Consider the following 13,884-nt stretch of genomic DNA (forward strand, 5'->3'; position numbering starts at 1 on the left):
CCAATATTGGAGCCAATCACGGGCCGTCCCTTGTTCCAATTTCCAACTTTGACCAACTTTGACAAAGCTGCTCGGCCAATCGGACGGCCGGATTTGTTCCAAATTCGTCACGTGTTTGTTCCAATTTCATCACCTGTTTAGCCGGCCAATTGTAGCTCTTCCTCCGTTTTGACTCAAATCGGCGGGCCGGCCATTGCTCCCGCATCGGTGAAAGGTAAGCTTTCAATGCGTTTTCTAATGAAATTTATATTAAAATCGGAAGAATCATTTATATTTTCGTGTTCGCGATGGTCAGAGCGGGCTAGCCGGTTGGCTTTCGAGCCGTTTTTCGGGCTGTTTAATACGTTTGTATGACTTAACCGGCACCGAACTCGTTGACGTTAATACACAGAATGAATGAACTTTCCGGGCGTATAAACACATTATGTATGTATTTTTACATTAGAAATATATCGTAAGACAAAGCTGGCATGTCGCACGTTTCGTTTTAATTATAAAACGTAATATTAGTTTGCTTGCAAGGTGGATAGCTGCTTTGGCAAGCTAGCTACAGACCGAACCGGAACCATACAGTAGAATCGGTGTGTACAGTACGAGTAATGTTTTGACTCCCCAGTGTAATAATTTCTTTCGAAATGTTTAAGAAATGTTTTGGCATAAACGACAACTGTCAGTCAGTAATGGCATCTCAGTCGCTCATTTAAAATACATCACAATTTAAAGCATACTTTATGTAACTTCCTATATTCTCAAACCTTGTGATTTGTTTGCATCTTTATTTTGACTGTGTTTTATAAAGTATTGTCAGTTTGGTATAATACAATTTGAATTAACTGTTGTTTCATTGTAATATTTATCAGAGAAAGAAGGATCTCCTTGAAATAGGTTTGGGTGAGAGATTCAATGTGTTTATGCATGCTTTGTACCTTTGTCCTGTCATCCATCCATCGCTGCCTAGCTGTGGCTTTCACCCTGCGCGTAACTGCAACTTTTGCATTTCCCTGTCTTAGAGGCTCATCTTTCTTTTTGATCACACCCATCTTCTCCTGCCCCCCCTGGTGTACTGGCACTGGGCAAATTTATGGCATTACTGTAGATGCACTTTCTAATGTACATCACTGACAACCATAATAACTATGGCACTTATTTGGGCTGAGCTGCTTGTAATCATAGTTAAAAAGCATCTCATTTCAATGCTTGATTGACACAAACACATAGGTTTTTGTTTTAAAATGATTTTTATTTTTTAGGTACGTCTCTGCAAAGGCGATCCTGCTGTCGAAGAGGTCCCACACCCGCTCCCCCCACCTGCACCTCCCACCACCGCCGCCGGAGGAGAAGAGGAGGGACGGGCCGAAGCCACAGCCTCTTTGAGTTGAACCAGCGCACTCTCTCCCAGTGGTAAGTGGTGGCACGATGCAGAAATTGTATGCCGTAATCCTGCGATGTGTAACTTTCTGCTGACTGACATGCTAACATGTGGTGTTTATCGCTCTCAGGTTCTCCCGGAGGCAGAAGGCGTGGAAGAGAGCTGTGCTTCAGCAGGACGTGGTGGGTACCCGCATCCCTGACAGCGTGAGGAGAAGTACATCTGCCTAAAGTGCGGACAGCCGAAACAGCGGCAATTTGGCCATAGCCGTTTGGCCAACATCGCGTTCTGATCCACTGCTGCCGGCAAATCGGTGCAGGAGTGGTTGACAGAGATGAAGGACACTCATGGACGCTGATCCACTGGCTGGGTGGAGGACGCTTTTATTGTATATAGTTCTGTGATCTGCCCTCTACTTGGACCGGTACCTTGGCGAGGTGTAGAGGCTTGCGTGTGCTGAAGACCCTCAGAGCTACATTGCCTGCAGTCCTTGGACTGCTGGTCTGAGGTGAAGCACCAGACAAAAGCCGGTCCTGCAATGGGAACACTGAAATGTCAAAAGTGTGCCCTTGGCTGCATTTGTAATGGACACTTTTTTATATGGACACAGTAATGCTCCCAGTGGTGTGCATCAATGTTTCCCATTTTGTATAGTGCTGTTACTTTATGTCTAAAGTTCAGCATAATTAAGTATGTATGTTTTTTAAACACAATTGTATTAGTGAAGCAGCTTGTGCGTCAATGTTTGGATCATTGCATATTGCAATCATTTAAGGAAATGCTTGTGAAAGGAAATGCTTGTCTTTTGTTTCTGAATTTAACAATACTTGATTTGAGTCTTTGAAAGTGAGAACGATTTCCTTCCTTCTCATGCATACAAGTCAAAGCTTCAAAGCTTTTAATGTCCTTCCTTCTCCTGCATCACTGACTGTCTAGACAGGCAGTCAGTCAGTCCCAAGACAATTATCCCTGCCAAATGTGTTTTGGATTGTGTACTGCAATCGCTGTTTTATCTAACAAAAGTAACTAAAAAAAGTCATCAATAGAGTCAGTGAAAAGCAACCTCTTTTCTCTGTCTTTTTTAATTTTGTCTTTTTATTTCAGTTAGTTAATACATTGCATTGATGTTCACAATTACAACATCTCTGTATAATTCATTTCTGCTGCAGAAATCAACGTGTTGTATAAGAATAAAACATGCACAGAAAGCCAATAGTCTCTCTGCATTATTCTGACAAGTTACATTTTCTGACATTCTGCATTTGAAGTGACCGTTCATTTAAAATTCTACACAATTCTTACAATTCCTGACATTCAAATTATGTGCATTTACAATTAAAATTTCTGACAATCTGCATATTCATAGTTCCAATGCAGTTAATGCCAATACGTGTACATATAGCGCCAGTTACTAAGGTAGTGCCAATACATGTACAGAAATATAGTTCCTATACTATTTGGCCCTTGAATTCTGCATATAAACAATGCAACAGATAATTCGGCAATTTGGCCGGGGTCGGATTCGAACCTCCGACCAGGTGCAGGGCGCAGGGGGCCCTGCGGGCCCCTCCTTTCTCCACTTTACCGATCTTCTCTGTTCCAATGTTCCAATATTGGAGCCAATCAGAGGCCGTGCCTTGTTCCAATTTACAACTTTCACCAACATTGACAAAGCGGCTCAGCCAATCACTTGGCCGGATTTGTTCCAAATTGAACACGTGTTTGTTCCAAATTCACAATTTCTCCGTTTTGACTCAAATCGGCGCGTCGGCCATTGCTCCCGCATCGGTGAAAGGTAAGCTTTCAATGCGTTTTCTAATGAAATTTATATTAAAATCAGAAGAATCATTTATATTTTCATGTTAACGATGGTCAGAGCAGGCTAGCTAGTTGGCTTTCGCGCTGTTCAATACGGTTATCGTTGCTGTTAATACACAGAATGAATGAATGAATGAACTTCCCAGGTGTATAAACACATCATGTATGTATTTTTACATTAGAAATATATCGTAAGACAAAGCTGGCATGTCGCACATTTCGTTTTAATTATAAAACGTAATATTCTCTGGCTTGCAAGGCGGATAGCTGCTTGGCTATCTACCTACCTACCTCCATACCTCGATTCAGTGTGTGACAATACGAATAATGTAGCTTAATTACTCCCCCAGTTTAATAATTTCTGTCGAAATGTTTAAAAAAGTGAGTCATTTCAGTGGTATAGTGTAGCTAGCTAGCTGTGGTTAGGTCTATCAACTACTACATCTTGGTAGCTCCTGTGAAGTTAAATTATTATTATTATTATTATTATTATTATTATTATTATTTTTTAATACTGTGTCACATAGCATGTTCATAACTCTTGTGATAAGCATGTTTTTCCTGTGTGCACAGCCTCACATTGCAGGGAACCTCAGTCGCAGACGGGCCGGGCGCTGCAGGACATCAGCTTGGACCATGACACTGCGAACATCTTCGACCAGGACACATGCCTCCCATGGGCATGCTCTATTTATTCTACTTATTTATGTGATTAAAATATCAGACCAGTGATAATTCTCATGTGACCGCGATAGCAGTCACTCTAGAAGCCAGTGAAAAATATATTTCCATACATATTGAATAGCAGAAAAACGCTCAGCTTTAACACTAGGCGTCAGCATAGCTCCAGTTTAAGTTTGAGGACGTGCAAATCAGTCCTTGTTTTGTTTGATGGCAGTTTATTATCTACTGTTGGAACAATTGCCGAATTTAGTTGCAGCAACAAGTAGGTCCCCATTCACGTCCATCTCTTGTACTCATGACATTTCTCCATGTTCTGCTGTGAACGAGTTGTGCCATATTTGTATTATCATTATTATTAATATAATCATTTTTAAAAATCACGACGGTGCTCCCTTTCTGTATTTTGTACTATCAAATACAATTTCTGCCTGGAAAAGAAATGAAATTGGACAATGAGTAGCAAAACATTCTCAAGAACTGAATTCGAGTTTGCTAGACCTGGATATATGAACAGTCACAAAATATTAGGAAATACCCTCGTGATACTCAGTGTCGTCAGAGTAACAGACAACAGCGATTCGTCTCATTTAAAGTTTTATTTACAATATACACTCAAGGTGGTGTGCAGTGCACAAAGAAGCATTTGCATCAATCAACGGAGGGGGGGAAAAGTGCCAAGTTGCAAGTCTAAAGCAAACAACCATCCAAAAATGAGCCCTTGCTCTTTGAAATTGGGGTTTATTTGATCAGAGGGAAGATGGCCAGCTACTGGCCCACCAGTGGGCCACAGAAGCATACCACACCTCACGCAGAGCATCCACCCATGTCCAGGCACTTGTCCGCTGGCGTATGAAGCCTTTTTCAAAGACGAGTCACCTCAGTGGCCTGTTCTACTCGTTGAAATGGGAACAATACAGAGAACCTGTTCTACTCTTTAAAATAGGACCGAGATGGATATTTTATTTCTAAAAAAAAAAAAAAGGTCGACGGAGATGGAGATTCTATTTTTAAAATAGGACGGAGTTTCACTTTATTAGGTTTATCTCTACACTCGTAAATACAAATACTTAGACCACCAATTTGCCGTGACGTTACAGTAGCCTGTGATATCACAACAGCCGTTGCCCTCTAGCGGTTCAGTCAGTGACCACTTTATTAGGTACACCTGTACACCAGCCTGTAAATGCGAATATTTAGCCCACCCATTTCCTGTAACGTCACAATAGCCTCTGCCCTCGAGCAGTTAGTGGACAGTGACCACTTTATTAGGTACACCCGGACAGCAGCTTGTATAAATTAAAATAGAACTTTGTTTTACAAAAATCACAAAGCCCTGGAGCTCAGGTAAGGCACAGAATCACCAAAAAATGTTACCTGGACCTCAGGCAAGGCACAAAATATGCACCGCTTCACAAAAAATGTTACCCAGAGCTCAGGTTAGGCATGAAAATATCAACTGGTGCGCAGGTAAGGTTAAAAATATGGAACGCTTCACGAATTTGCGTGTCATCCTTGCGCAGGGGCCATGCTAATCTTCTCTGTATCGTTCCAATTTTAGTATATGTGCTGCCGGAGCGAGCACAAGAGACCTACCTGAGCCTGTGCTACTTAAGGGGCGGGTTCTGGCCATGGTTCGCAGTCATGGACTGAGTGCGAAAGCATGCATAGCAAGCATGTGTGCCTCGTAAGGACAGCCTAAACTGGCAGTACTTACAAACAAGACAAATCTGCATCAGGAGGTTTATCAAACACAACCTCTGATGTTGAGCTGAACGCATTTAGACATCAATGTCCCTCCGAGGCAGGCAAATGGAGTCCACGGATGTGCGCTGCCGAGTTATGCAGCCGACTGCCTCGATACTGCTATTGGCTGCACCCTCACAAAGAACTGCACTGTCACCACCTCCAGCCTGTCCGCTGCATGCTGTCCTCATCTCAGTCACCATCAGCTGAACATGCTTGAAAGATTCATCACACACTGAAAGACAGAAAAAACACAACAACAAAACAATAGTATTACTAGGTATAGGTAAGGTCAGGCCATCTGACAGCAAAAGGTAAAATCTGAAGAAAAGTAAACAAGGAGCCCGCCATCTTCAAATTCAAATACTTCCGGATTTCCCCGTACATTGCTAGTAATTGCCACCAGAGGTCAGTCGTCTCATTCCTTTCACAAGGGCTCTCCAGCTAGAAAAGGGAAAACCGTCAAAAAGACGGTGCATGCACGGAAGAGCCTTACTTTTATACAGTCTATGGGAAGAACATCATTTACATACAATTAATAGAGACACTTGAGAAAAAAACAAAAAAACACTGCATGGTTTTTAATACGATATACAGTACGCCCGAAAGGTACTTTACACTATAACAGAAACTTCAAGGCAATTCATCAAAAGTTAATTTAGAGTAAGCACTCGAAATTCACTAAAAAGGACGAAAACGCGGAGGAAACGAGTTCTTCGAAACACGAGTGTTTGCTCAAAACAAACGTGGAAAGCAGCATTCCCTCTTTGACCACTCAGCAGACTGCCGTGTGTGTATATCCAACCAAAGCAAGCTGAGTGGTTCTTCTGCGTTGTCGTTTTCGTTAGCTAATCACTATGGCACACAATTATTTACTTCTGTGGTGTAGGCTAACTCAACACTGCTACTTTTGGCGTCCGCTGGGCACGGGGCCTACGTGGGGGAAATACCACGTTTTCCAACAAGGCCTCTGAAAATGTTGTGACAATTGTCTTTACCTGTGCCACGTACGGTGCTTCTCATATACTTCCCCAATCTCTAAGCATGCAAAATGGCCAGACACATACAATAAGCGAGGCACCGGAGCACTAAATTACATCGCCTCGCCAAGGTAGCAAACGAGCTAGCTATAGCCGGCCTAGCACGTGGAAACAGTTTGCTCAGTAGCTGGATAATCCTCGCACAGCAGCCAAGCCTTCCAGAAAATGCAATAAATAGCCTACACGACTGTATTTACGACGTGTATCAGGAATAATCTTGTTAACAAGGGGGTTACTGTACGACGCGGAGGCGAAGGACTATGGCCACGAGTCGTTAGCTAGCAAGCGAACAAGTTGATGTTGATTCTACACCAAGTTAACGTGATATGCGGACGGCCTACAGCAGGCAACCTTACCCGAGAGACGTTCGGCCGCAGTAGCACTGTTTTATGTGAGCACGCGTCCATATTGCGCCGAACTGAAAAAAGTGAAACTATTTGGAAAAATACAATATTATCTCCCGTAGGCGACGAAGCCACCTGCCCGTGTAGGCCGAGTGCAAATACAGGCGTGGCTACGCAAAACTTTATTTGTGTACCACGTTACAGACAGAACTACAACAGGGTGTGTCTTACGACTTCTTTTTAAAATGTCTACGGATTTGGAGTCGCGAAGACCCATCGGCAGGCTATTCCAAAGGCTAGAGCAGTAATAACCAAAAGACGCTGCATCACCATATGCCTTTAGGTTCTAGCCTCCGGGACAAGACTGTGGGCTATTGTGAAGCCTTCAATCTAATTTCGTTTTAAATTTCGTAAGACATGCATTTTTAATGAGACATCTGGAATATACCCCATGTACAAAGTTCCTTTTTTGTTTTATTTTTTACTGTACTCGGAATTATATACCTGATCTTCATTCAGAACTATTTTAAGGGGAAAAAACGCGAATGGTTTTCAATGCTGCGAATGTTTCACCCAACCGAATTCACACAACATTGCGGTTTCCCGTTCTTTCTTTTTCACATTACATTACATTACATTACAGGCATTTAGTAGACGCTCTTATCCAGAGCGACGCACAATGAAGTGCAAATCGAACACAGGGACAAGTGCGACGAGGACCCTGGAGGACAGACATTCCCAACAAAATAACACGTGCCACTGTGTAGGCCATCCTGAAGATGACGCTTTTATCCAAAGCTACCGACAAGTCCTGATGTGTAAATAAAACCAGTCTACAACACAACTAATGTATTTTGATAAGTCGAGAAATATACCTTACAATCCCAACAAAATAACACCGTGCCACTGTGTAGGCCATCCTGAGAATGACGCTTTTATCCAAAGCTACCGACAAGTCCTGATGTGTGTTTCTATCGGGATGTGCCGTGTACCTACAGGTTCAAAGACAAAATAAAACCAGTCTACAATACAACTAATGTATTTTGATAACTCGAGAAATATACCTTACATTCCCAACAAAATAACACCGTGCCACTGTGTAGGCCATCCTGAGGATGTTAGGTTGAGTTGCCACAATGCTAGCTATAAATAAATAAATAATCATTTGTTATTTAGCAGACGCTTTTATCCAAAGAGACCTACATGTCCTGATGTGTGTTTCTATCGCGATGTGTGTTGTACCTACAGGTTCAAAGACAAAATGAAACCGGAAACCAGTCTACAATACAACTAATGTATTTTGATAACTCGAGAAATATACTTGCCTTATGAAACTCAAAGTTACAAAATTAACCCAACTTTGCTGTTTCACGTTTTTTTTTCTTCTTTCTTTTGGTTTATTTAACATTCCCAACAAAATGACGCCGTGCCACTGTGTAGGTCATTCTGAGGATGTTAGGTCTAGTTGCTACAATGCAAGCTATAAATAAATAATCATTTGTTATTTAGCAGACGCTTTTATCCAAAGCGACCGACAAGTCCTGATTAGACTAAGCAGGAAACAGCCCTGGAGCAATGGGGTGTTAAGGGCATCCCCCAAGGGCCCAACAGCTATGCGGATCTTATCGCAACTACACCGGGGTTCGAACCGCCGACCTTGCCACTGCACTACAGGCTGGCCTCTTAAAAGTCCATTGAAAACACTGCACATTCTTCTGAGTTGAGAAAGGAGGGGCCCACAGGGTTACTTTTGTTAGATAAAACAGTGATTGCAGTATACAATCGATTACATTACATTACATTACAATCCAAAACACATTTGGCAGTGATAATTGGCTTGGGACAGTGACTGACTGACTGACTGTCTAGACAGTCAGTGATGCAGGAGAAGGAAGGACATTAAAAGCTTTGAAGCTTTGACTTGTGAGAAGGAAGGAAATCATTCTCACTTTCAAACACTACTTTCAAAGACTCAAATCAAGTATTGTTAAACTCAGAAACAAAATACAAGCATTTCCATTCACAAGCATTTCCTTTCCAATTACTAGTTTATTTTGTTGGATAAAACAATGATTGCAATATGCAATGATCCAAACATTGATGCACAAGCTGCTTCACTGTAATACAATCGTGTTTTAAAAACTTAATTAATTATGCTGAACTTTAGACAAGCAGAGTCATAGAGTAACAGCACTATACAAACTGGGAAACACTGATGCACACCACTGGGAGCTTTACTGTGTCCATATAAAAGAAGTGTCCATTACAAATGCAGCCAAGGGCACACTTTTGACATTTCTGTGTTCCCATTGCAGGACCGGCTTCTGTCTGGTGCTTCACCTCAGACCTGCTTGCCATGGTTGTCCCTACCAGCAGTCCAAAGACTGCAGGCAATGTAGCTCTGAAGGTCTTCAGCACACGCAAGCCTCTCCACCTCGCGTTCCTTCCTCGCTGGGTGGCCTGGCGCGATCGGTCTTCTGGGGTGACAAAGACGAAGTCCGCTTGTCCGGTCGCCTCGTGGTGGAGGCAGCTGCTGGTAAGCCATGGCAGGGATGCGGGTACCCACCACGTCCTGCTGAAGCACAGCTCTCTCCCACGCCTTCTGCCTCCGGGAGAACCTGAGAGCGATAAACACCACATGTTAGCATGTCAGTCAGCAGAAAGTTACACATCACAGTATTACGGCATACAAATTTCTGCATCGTGTCACCACTTACCACTGGGAGAGAGTGCGCTGGTTCAGCTCAAAGAGCTGTAGCATTGTCTGGGCTATCAGCCTAGGGCTGCCCAGCACAAGCTCACGGATTTTGATGTAATGAGCGAGCACTGCTGCCCACCGGGGCCTCCTGACGCCCTGGGATATGAACCCGGTCGGGTACAGGCGGCAGAGCTGGCTGCAAATGGCCTCCACCAGGTGACTGGCATTTGGCCAATTTGCAGGACCCGAGGTTTCTCCGAGAAGGCAACTGCAGGGGGGAACCAGATAAAATGGAATTATATCTCTTGACACTCTGAAGGTCTTTTTCTCCATCGATAGGGGGTCGCATGTCTTTGAATGGCATGTCTCTTACCGTTGGAGACTCCTTTCCAGGGACAACGGACGTCTTGCCCTTCGTTGACTTGACTTGCCCCTTCACGATCCTCTCCCAGTGCCGGGATGGGTAGATGAGCCGGCTTTTGTTGGCGTCTGGGAGAACACTCCACAGACTCACCAGCTCGTCCACCTTGGCATCTGACAGCGAGGTCAGTCCACTCAAGGTCACCAAAGCGCTGGCCAGCTGGGTGACTGGGTGACATGCTGGCCAGCTGGGTGGGAAAAAATCCAGGAGGGTGGCGGGCGACTGAGGAAAGGCTTCAGGGGCAGCTGGAGGTGATGGCCCAGACGGGAGTGCGTCAGCTGGATCTCCTGACTGGGCTGCTGAAGGGATGGGGTTGGGCAGTGGACCGTGCGGTCATCCTCCTCCTCCTCAAAGCCCTCATCCTTCACATCCAGATCCATGTCTTGGATGTCAGCAGCCTTGTCCAGTGTGTCAGGGTCCAAGCTGACGTCCTGCAGCACCCTGCCTGTCTGTGAGTACAGGTACTCCACACCAATGAGCTCCCCTGTGGAGTGGGCCAACAAACAAAATTTGTGCCAAAACACACATCAAAGTCAAAGTTGGCACCGACATAAGGATCTACGCACCAGTGTACTCGCCAGGCTTGGTGTAATCCTTAACCAGACTCTGGCCAAGCACCGTTTGGCTGAGCTGGTTAAGGCAGTGCTGCAGGTGGCCACTGTAGGAGAGGCTGTGCTGGTTAAGGCAGTGCTGCAGGTGGCCACTGTAGGAGAGGCTGTGCTGGTTAAGGCAGTGCTGCAGGTGGCCACTGTAGGAGAGGCTGTGCTGGTTAAGGCAGTGCTGCAGGTGGCCACTGTAGGAGAGGCTGTGCTGGTTAAGGCAGTGCTGCAGGTGGCCACTGTAGGAGAGGCTGTGCTGGTGTCGTGAGCCACGGACCCCTTGCCGAGCTCAGACCTCACGTTCCCACGAGCAGTACCTCACAATGAGGTGTCTCGGGGACGAACTCAAGTACTCCGAACGTCCTGGAGCCCTGGTAAGTTCTACTGAACTTCCAGCCCAGTCTCGAAGTGAAGGGTGTGATGCAAATCTGGTAATCGATGTCCTGTATTCAATGTATTCCTCTAAAGACTCTTTATCACATATGATTATAGTAAGATATACTTTATTATAATCAATCAAAAGAATAGAGTTATACAGATTACAGTGTACATATCATCTTTTGCAGTTTGCTAATCACATGCAAGTTACATATACCCCTCTTAGCTCTTTCTAAATTACCTTTCCACCACGATGTTTAAAAATCAAGGTACACCCTTCCTATATCCATCCTCTTTGGCCTTAGCCTTATCCTATAGCTCCCCCTTCTTGACGTTTAAAAAGAAACTATTCCTATAATATTATATTTATCTAAATATGATAACTTCTCTACATTTTTCTACTTTATATAGTACCCTAATAAGAAATAAAAGATATATAAAAGTAAACTTATAATATGTTACTTTTCCTACTTCTACAAGTAATATAGATTATAATTACCACTCCAGCTTGGTTATAATTGTTCTGCGTGGCTCTTTCTTCACCAGCTCGTAGATATCTTCTGAAGCCAAATTCTGGGATCCTGCTCTAAGGTCTAAAAACTTATCCCTTATATATCTTTTTTGCATACAAAAGTGTACCTTTTTTGATAAGAATTATGTCAAGCGGGAAGACATTTATCTTTTATATAACCTGTTTTTTAATGATCATATTAATTATTTCTGTTTTTCCAATTGTCATTTTCTCATACCTCAAAAGAACTGTCCCCAATATTTTATTTCATGGGCCCCTCTGGTTTGGGAGTCTTAATATATGAGTGGAAAAAAACTAGCCCTTATGTTGTTTTTAATGAACCTATTCATCACTGGTGTCTGTGTCAGTTTCATAATCTCTCCTTGACTTCCTCCAAACTTTGATCTCATGTAAGCCAGACGTTAAAGCCTGCCACCATCCCAACACCCTCTTCAGGTGCCCCTTTTTGTGGCGCCTTAAGGGATCTACAAAGGTCATCCAGCTAATAGCTGAGTGTAATTCATCATTTAACTCCTCTATAGTCAGTCCTTTAAATCTATTCGATAAGTTATTTGTGTTATCCTCAGGAAGGCCCTTGAAGCCTCTTAATTTTCTTTCGGTATTGACGTCCCTTCCGTTTTCCTTATTTATTTATTTTTTTGTTTTAGCCAGGCATTGTGCCCCTCCCCTGTAGGGTTGGGGTATTCTCAGTCAGAACTTTAACCTTGCTCCTTAAAACCCTAAATCTAAGTCCCCCGACTTCAGACTCCTCTACTGACAAGTATGGCTGCTCATTCTCTGAACCACATATTTTTCTTCTTACGGGCGTTCTTACTACCACCTCGATGGCGTGTGCGAGGGGTTAACAATGCATTCCTTTCTAACCCATCCCCCGTCAATCTCTCATCAGGAGGGCCTAGGGCCGGGTCCTCGACACTGGTTAAGGCAGTGCTGCAGGTGGCCACTGTATGAGGGGCTGTGCTGGTCCCTCCACTGCAGCTGCGGCACGGTCTTTGTTCCACCTCACCAGTCTGTCCAGCAGGAATGCCTGAAAGTGCATGGCATTTGCACGATCCCCTGAAAGTGCATGGCGTTTGCACGATCCCCTGAAAGTGCATGGCGTTTGCACGATCCCCTGAAAGGAAACAGACCAGCACATGTTGGCAAAAAAGAAAATCAACTAGGCCTCAACCGATTTTTGCTACGGTAGGGAGGTGGGTGATGGGCCTACCTGGGATGAACCGGTTGAGGTGGAGGTGGTATGACTCCAGAGAAATTGAACCCTGCGTGCAGCGATACACCGGCAGCTGGACGCCTCCCTTCGTCAGCTGACCGGTCTGGGTTTACAGACTCAAGCCTGGTGGGTCCTGTCTGCAGTGGAGGTGGCGCCTCTGCTCCTCCCAGATCGCCTGGATGCGGTCATGGTCCAGCAGCGGGATGCCCATGGTGTCGTGTCCCTTCGCGCTGTGGAAGGTCTGGATGAGCTCAGCGATGAGGCGCTCCGTGTCCGCAGCTCCGCGTGTGCGGCGACGGCAGTGACGGCAGGGGTTAGGGTTAGGGCGCCTCCTGCAAACGCGTGGGTTTCCTCCGGGTACTCCGGTTTCCTCCCACAGTCCAAAGACATGCAGGTTAGGCTGATTGGAGAGTCTAAATTGCCCATAGGTATGAGTGTGTGAGTGAATGGTGTGTGGGCCCTGCGATGGACTGGCGACCTGTCCAGGGTGTATTCCTGCCTTTCGCCCAATGTATGCTGGGATAGGCTCCAGCCCCCCTGCGACCCTGTTCAGGATAAGCGGGTTAAGATAATGGATGGATGGATGGATCAATCAATCCCTCTTATTGTGCTATACACGTCAGTAAAATCCAATCCAGAAAATGTTTCCGAATGTCCAAATCCAAAAGACCAATCCTGAATTTACATTTCAGGTCGTTGAACCATAGACTGGTAAAGGATCCTGACATGTATTCCATCCCACAGTTCTGATAATCACATTTTTATTACAAAATATCACCAGAACACTCAGATCAACAAACCCATATTTCCAATAAAAAAACATGCTTGCCACCATAGAACTTAGCATAACACATTCCCCACACATTATGAACTAACTTCACTTCAACAGACTTTATTCTTTACTTATACACTTATGATATTGATATTGATTGTCTAAAGCAGGCCAAGTCAAAGTTACTTCAAACGTTTACTTTTATGAAACTCATTTCAAATATGTTTGAGTGGCTTGAAGCAAGCTACTCACATCTTATGATTTGTTGGAAAA

The 13,884-nt window shown here is 44.2% G+C and overlaps 1 long non-coding RNA gene and 1 other non-coding gene across 2 annotated transcripts; one reads left to right on the forward strand and one right to left on the reverse strand.

Annotated features, from left to right (window-relative positions):
- Positions 1–167: 167 nt before the first annotated feature.
- On the forward strand, positions 168–2,084 carry LOC133105578 (uncharacterized). The gene is made up of 4 exons (XR_009703870.1): positions 168–214; positions 861–891; positions 1,251–1,401; positions 1,500–2,084. It is a non-coding gene; the product is annotated as an uncharacterized LOC133105578 (long non-coding RNA).
- A 3,262-nt stretch (positions 2,085–5,346) lies between these two features.
- Positions 5,347–5,453, reverse strand: LOC133106122 (U6 spliceosomal RNA). Its single transcript, XR_009704295.1, has one exon. It is a non-coding gene; the product is annotated as a U6 spliceosomal RNA (small nuclear RNA).
- Between the last annotated feature and the right edge of the window lie 8,431 nt (positions 5,454–13,884).

Source organism: Conger conger, chromosome 12 (genome assembly GCF_963514075.1).
Source record: "Conger conger chromosome 12, fConCon1.1, whole genome shotgun sequence".
Classification (NCBI taxonomy): domain Eukaryota; kingdom Metazoa; phylum Chordata; class Actinopteri; order Anguilliformes; family Congridae; genus Conger; species Conger conger.